A 7,059-nucleotide genomic window follows, 5' to 3' on the forward strand; every position below is an offset into this window, starting at 1 on the left:
CCCCCACACAAAAAAAATCCCCCCCCCAAAGAAATTTTTTTTTTAAATCCAAAATATGAAAAATTGGTTTGATCAAACCTCTTAGGGTAAAGCCCCTAGAGGCAAGGGGCGAAGCCGCTAGTTTATTTATAAAGTGTATTTATATCTTTTGTTTAGTTATAGGGAAGATTGACTCAAAAAGGAATAACTCTGGCCTTGGAGTTATCTTTTGTTGTTAGGTAAGGACTATAATTATTCATTTTATAAGTAGCGCAGCTACTCGTAAATCATGTATGTCTGTTCCTCTAAATAACCTCTCGTTTTGTTTAATATTAGCGCTGCTACTCTAAATTTGTGCATATGTACCACTAAATTGGCATTTAAAGAAAGGGAGGGAGTTCTCTCCTCTTTTAATTTTAATAAGATACATAAAGTGTAGGCAATAAAGACGTATTTTTCTATCTAAAGAGTAGTTTCGCTTCTAAAGCATAGCTTGGTCCCAAAGTCATCTGTAACAAAACTACCTATTTTTATAAATAGCGCAGCTACTCTATATCTAAGTTATATCAGTCTGTTTTTCCAAAAATTTGTTTCTCAATGTACAGCTACTATATATATTTAATTATCTTTTTCATATTACAACTTAAAACACAAACTTGTTTAAAACAAGGATGAAAACACCCATAAAATCGAAGCTATGAAACGCTAGGACAAACGCACATTAGAGTGTCAGAACTGAAAATCAGAACATGAACATAAAAGCCTAAATACATAATAGTCGAAACCAAACTGTTTAAAAACCGATGAAATTATAGAAATTCTTCGCTTATAACATTATACTTTGTTGTCCTAGGAATCAGTATTCCAATAATACAATTGGGTGATTTTATCACATAAAAATTTGTTGTTAAATAGTTAAAAATCAACATGTTTAAAATGGAAGTACGGACATTCTTGTAATCATTTTAGAGTTGCTACGCTTTTTAAATCGTACCTAACTAATACAGGCAAAGCTTGGAATTGATTGGACAATTCTAACCTGTTTAAGTTAACGAAAAGAGCTAACAGTCCTTTACATACAGACGGACGGACTAACCCTAATTATAGAATAGCTTTGCTGTTAAAATTATGAAAGAAATATTGCTTCTATTGCATATAATTTATTTTAGTTGTAGAGACGCTTTGCTCTTGAAGAATAACTGTGGCCTTGGTCTTATCATCTGTAGTTAGGTAAGTGTTAAAATATTTTCATAAACAGTAAAGCTACTCGTTAACCAGGTTATGTCTGTCCCATCCTACAAATAGCTCTTTCTCTATTTTTTGCCCTAAACAAAACCAAACAAAACTAAAACAATAGCATAAAACCACATCAGAACAAATAGCTTAAGCTTTGGACAGACAAAGAGAAGGACAGACATTGTCCTATTTTGAATTAAAGATAATTTACTGATATTTAAGCTTTCATTAGTAATATAATATACAAATATTGATTGATTTATCTATTAATAGTTGTAGAGAAGCTTTGCTCATAAGAATAACTTGGCCTTGGTGTTATCTTTTGTGCTTAGGTAAGGAGCAGAATTATTCATTATTATAAGTAGTGCAGCTATTCTATAATTAAGTTTTGTCTGTTCTTTCCTATAAATTCAACCCCCCAAAAAGTATATTCTTTTAAAACTAAAACTTGAAATTTCCACTAAATAGCTGTTATAAGGATTTTAAAACTGACAAGCAATGATAGAGGAAAAGTAATGAAACTATGGCTCACACTAAAATAAAGACGATTATATACATATAGTGTAATAATTAATGTACCTATCTATTTTTAGTTTAGAGTAGCTTTGTTCTTAAGAAAACTGTGTCCTTGGTGTTATCTTTGTTGTGAGGTAATCAGAAAATTATTCATTTTAATCTTTAAACTTTAATCAGGTTGTGTCTGTCCTTTTCTCTAATTAGCTGTTTTAATTATATTAAACTTTTTATTGGATCATACAAAAACAAAGAAGTTTATATACACAAAGTGTAATTATTAATGGACTTATTTTTTATAGTTTATAAAGAAGCTTTGCTCCACAGAATAACTTGGCCTTGGTGTTATCTTATGTTGTTAGGTAAGTGTAAAATTTTACAATTAGCGCAGCTACTCTTTATCTAGCGTGTGTTCCTCCCCGTTTTTCACCGTTCCCTTTTTACACTTCCTTGTCAATAAAAAAGGATCATGTATAGTATATTATATATGTATAAAAGAGAAACATTTTAACAGTATATTAAATTCATATAAGGTGCATTCACTGATAACCCCACACCCTTATTTGAAAATAAAGGGGTTGTTTGTATGCCTAAACCCAGAGGGAAGCCAAGTAAAGTATTCAATATAACTCAACCTAACCTGACCTACAGAAATGATCAAATAAAATATAACCTACTTTGTTTAGATGCTAGTAAATATATTCATTAAGTAATGACTACGCCTCTAGATTCCTCTAAGGTTACTTAGTATCGAGAGTTGAATTTGATCCCCATTTTAGTAAAAAAAGAATTTTTTTGGGGCGGTGGGGTGGGTGGTACTTTTTTCCAAAAAAAGTTATATACCTTTATGCATGGATAAACGTATTTATTGTTTTGGTACACAGTAGTTTGCTCCTATGAATATAAGCTTGGCCTGCATTTTTATCTTTTGTGTGTAAGTATGAACTAGTTAAAATTAAATTATAAGTAGTGTATCTATTCTATAAATTCTATTCTGCCCCAACCCCCCTTATTACAATTCATTTTAAAAACTCGGGAAGATAGGTTATCATTGCTCAACCATTAATTGTAATTTACAGAAAGGTTGTATCAGTATTGAGGATGTACATCAATTTAATGGGTATTGACTTATCCCTTTAGATCCCTGCTTTCAATAAAAATGAATATTTATTGAGTACCTATTATTATTTTGCAAATATTGAGTAGCTTCGCACCAACAAATTTTTTATTTATTGAGTCAAGTGAGAGGTAGATTATGATAATTTATTTTTATTAGTTCAACTAATTCATAAGTATAGTCGCTCTTCTCTTTTAGAAGGTAGATGTCATCATTGAAAGTGTTGAATAACTGTTTGTCCAATAAAAAGGAGCAACAAATATTCTTCTAGAAATAGATAAATATAAATACTAGATAAGTAAAATATTTACAAGCAACTTATGAAAGAATTATCAAAATATAAATATTTCTAGCTTGGTGTTGTGAGCAAAGCTGCAAAATCATCCTTCTTTTTTACTATATGAATCAGCCTAATAAAAATTATGTCATACAATACAAATGACCTATGATATGCCATTATACAATTACATTGTAATCAACCAAAGGTAAAATGTACATATCATCATTTGTATTATTTAACGCCATTTTTTAGTTGGCACTATAAGCTGAGTCTTATAAGCGCGCTTGTTATGGATAATGATATAAATGTCCTTCAATATTCCTCTAAAGAACAAACTCTTTAACATAAATATTCTCTGAAAAGAAAAACAATTAAAGTTTTAGTGACCATAAAACAACATTATATGCAAATAATCATATTGTCTTAAATAGTTATAGCAAGGAACTTCGTACATTAGAGTAGCATACTAATAGGTGGTTATTTAAGTAGCTTAAAACAAGCCTTTAAACAATACTTACCTTATAAAATATAAGCAGAGATACAGATACACATCTTTAAATATCCTTTAATTTATAAAGAAGAGATAACTGGCTATGTTGATGATGAATTTACAAGTGGCTTTCCCCTCCATATGATAATACTAGAGGCGGCGTTCTAAAATTATCTCGCTATTGGCTAGATTGAATCTTAATCTTTTTCTTCCATTGGCCTATCTCTGAATATTAATCTTTTTCTTCCATTGTCCAACCACTGAATATCAACCCAACGACAAAAAAGTTCCTTCCATCTTTTTTAAATTTCATTATTTTTATTTGAAACCGTATTTATAATTTTGTCTCTCTTTCTTTAAAATATTTTAGGATCCTAGAGTTTTTTTGTTTTAAATTATCGTCCTCAAAGGGTTAAAATATTTAGTTAAATGTTAAATTTTAGTTTAATATCTGAACACATTACAGACGCAGCAAATTATTTTAAAAACCAAGTTTTCTTTTATTTACTATTTTATAAAGTTAAATTTTCTATATTATGAATAGGAATTTAATACTTTAGTATAATTCAAATAGCAACATGAAATTAAAAAAAAGAATTTATTCTTTATAGAGTAAAATAATGGGTCTTATAGTTCTGGTCAATGAGAGTTTATTATGGATTTTTGGAGCACTATGAGTATTAAACACTCTACTATTGGAAGACTCGAGCTCATATATAGACGTTTATTTCCTATATAGATCTGTCATGGATCTTGATGCAATAAAGCAAGCCGTTTTATAAAAAATCTGTCGAAAATAATTCATAAGGAAAAAACAGAAAAAGTAATCGCCCATATAGGTATAGAATAAAATTTATCTAGGACCACTATGAAGCTCACCTGAAGGAAGAACCTATTCTGTTGGGTAGTTTGACATACAATGTACAGCCAGATTTGAAACTTGTATCAAGATTTCTATAACTATAAGGTAAAAATCAGAAAGCACATCTTTGAATGATTTAATTTAAATTCATATGCTGTTAACTTGGATATGGAAATTTTAGATTTTTATAGATGATTCCTCCTCGCAATGTGTGTCTACTTTATAGATCACTTAGTAAATATGTCTGTTATAAATCTATTAATCATTTCAACCTCAATTATTAGATTTTTTCCCCATAACATCCTCTCTGAAAAGCCATCTGCTTTGCGACTACTTTTGTCTGTTTAACTTGGCTCTCTATCTCCACCCATAAATGTAGGGATTAATTTATAAATCTCAGCAGTAAAATAAAAATCTTTAATTTCTTGTAATATTTCCCCTTACATGTATATTGTATATGTTGTAAACTGTTATCCATTTAGCTTGTTAACGTGGTACTTAATAATTGGTCAGTTCATTCATCTAGTAGGAAAGGAGGGGTGGAGAAAAGGAGGGAATTAATGTTGTAGCCAAATGCGAGTTTCACTTTATTAAAACATGAAAATCTGGTGTATGAACCAAGTAATGATATATCTTTTTTTTTATTTTGCCTTTCTTACAATTTCAAAAATATTTGGTAAAATATCTTTTTTCGCATGTTGTCAACCTCTTATTTATATATTTTCTAATTTGTTTTATCTTTTTCATGAAAAATAAATATAATTTTTAAATCACAAAAATACTTTTCATAGACAGGATCTTGTAGAATAAATAAATAAATTTAATTATGACAATTGTATACACAGGAAGCAAGCACAAATAAAAAGTTAAAACTTTATATTATCCTGGAAGACAAATCTTACTACTTTACATGATTGATGTAAATATTATAGTAAATGACAAAAATTTTAGTAAAAGTGAAGAGGAAATGTCACTATTTAGCTTGTAGAAGGGATAGTACTTAACCAATGGATTCCTAAAAAAATATATATAACTGAACTTTGTGTTAATTTAATTTATACTAAACTCTTTCAATTTTAGGCAGCTCTGTTGACAAGAGAGTGGTGTTGACAAATCTGGGGACAGAGTTTCAAATATAGAAACTGGCTAGACTCAGTTGCTGCCACAACAACAGCTGGGAGTGTTGTTACTGCTGCTGCAAAGAATAAATTTCTTTGCAATGCGATAGCTGAATACTGGGTTAAGGTAAGTCTAACCATAGTCTTTGCAACTTACCCTTTTTTCACAAAGAGAATTAATCTATGTCTGACAGAAACACTATTAGCTACAATTTAATTCTACTTTACATGGAAGCTTCTTATACTTCTTGGAAAGAACTATAAAAGTAAGTAAATTTAGAAAAAGTTGAATGTATAGTATAAAAACATAGTTTGCCAGAGCAATCAAAGATTTTTAAAAATCAATTAGAATAATTTTATTGAAGATTACAGTGTTAATTACAGAAAGATTAAATTCATGTTTTTCATATAATCTTAAAATTATTATTTAGAAATGAAGGAATTAGGCAGTGGAACTAAAATGGATGAAAACACAGGTTGTGCAGGTCCTGGTAGTGGAACTAAAAAGTTATGTATTCTGCATTTTGAGAGTACCTAATTTTGGTATTAGTCAATTAAAAAATACAAAAATAAAATTTAATTACTCTAACAAAACATTCAAAGTAATAAGAAAACAAAAATATCCCAAAATATCCCAAGTAAAAGATATTTTATCCTCATTGTCTACATAAAACTTTGAATGTCTCTTCTGTCAATAATTTTTCGTTTTTAAACCTAAATGTGTCCTACATATTTATGAAAATCTGATATTTTCTATGATGCTACAGCATTAAAGATTCTATGACTAAGAATACCAAAACAAATGATAAATTTAGAATGAAGTTGAGAAGGGGTCTACGAATCCTTCCCCCTGCACATGTGGACTACAATTTGGAGTTTTCCCTCTAACATCTCAAGATTCAAAAACTTCAAATTTGCCCAAAGAACTTGGTAATATGAGTATAAACTTTCAAGGCCCCGCAGGAGAATATCAAAGAATTCTAGCCAAAGAAAAGATTGATGAGATAAAACAAAAAATAGCTGATTATTATTATGATCCAGAGTGTAAGATTATAGCTATTCCAAATCATTTTGTAACACCCAAGAAACCAACTGTGCTAGGAAACAAGGGCAGGGAAAAGCAAGATGCTCAGATTTTGGATAAATATCTTGAGGAATGTTTACATCATGAGCTTGTCAATGCAGCAAGAGAATCAAACTTAGAAGCATTTATATTCAACAGTTTTCAATCAGGTGATTGCATTCAGCAATTAATTATTATGGGGAAAGAAATGAGAAAGGATAAATATGCAGAAATGAATGAGCATGAGAAAAGAGTGATGGAGATCCTTGACATTGAAGATTATTCAGATAAAGACCTTGAGTCTTGTATTGAGGAACATAAGAAGTGGAGGGAAAATCCGTCAGAATATCAAAACCCACCAAACTGGCTGTTTAGAAAGGAATGTTTTATATTTCATTAGA

At 29.7% G+C, this 7,059-nt stretch overlaps 1 long non-coding RNA gene across 1 annotated transcript; it reads left to right on the top strand.

Annotated features, from left to right (window-relative positions):
* Positions 1-4,473: 4,473 nt before the first annotated feature.
* On the top strand, positions 4,474-6,102 carry LOC145325455 (uncharacterized). The gene is made up of 3 exons (XR_013881487.1): positions 4,474-4,582; positions 5,558-5,722; positions 6,027-6,102. It is a non-coding gene; the product is annotated as an uncharacterized LOC145325455 (long non-coding RNA).
* Positions 6,103-7,059: the final 957 nt, after the last annotated feature.

This window comes from Acartia tonsa, chromosome 8 (genome assembly GCF_053477335.1).
Source record: "Acartia tonsa isolate MP-2025a chromosome 8, ASM5347733v1, whole genome shotgun sequence".
NCBI lineage: Eukaryota > Metazoa > Arthropoda > Copepoda > Calanoida > Acartiidae > Acartia > Acartia tonsa.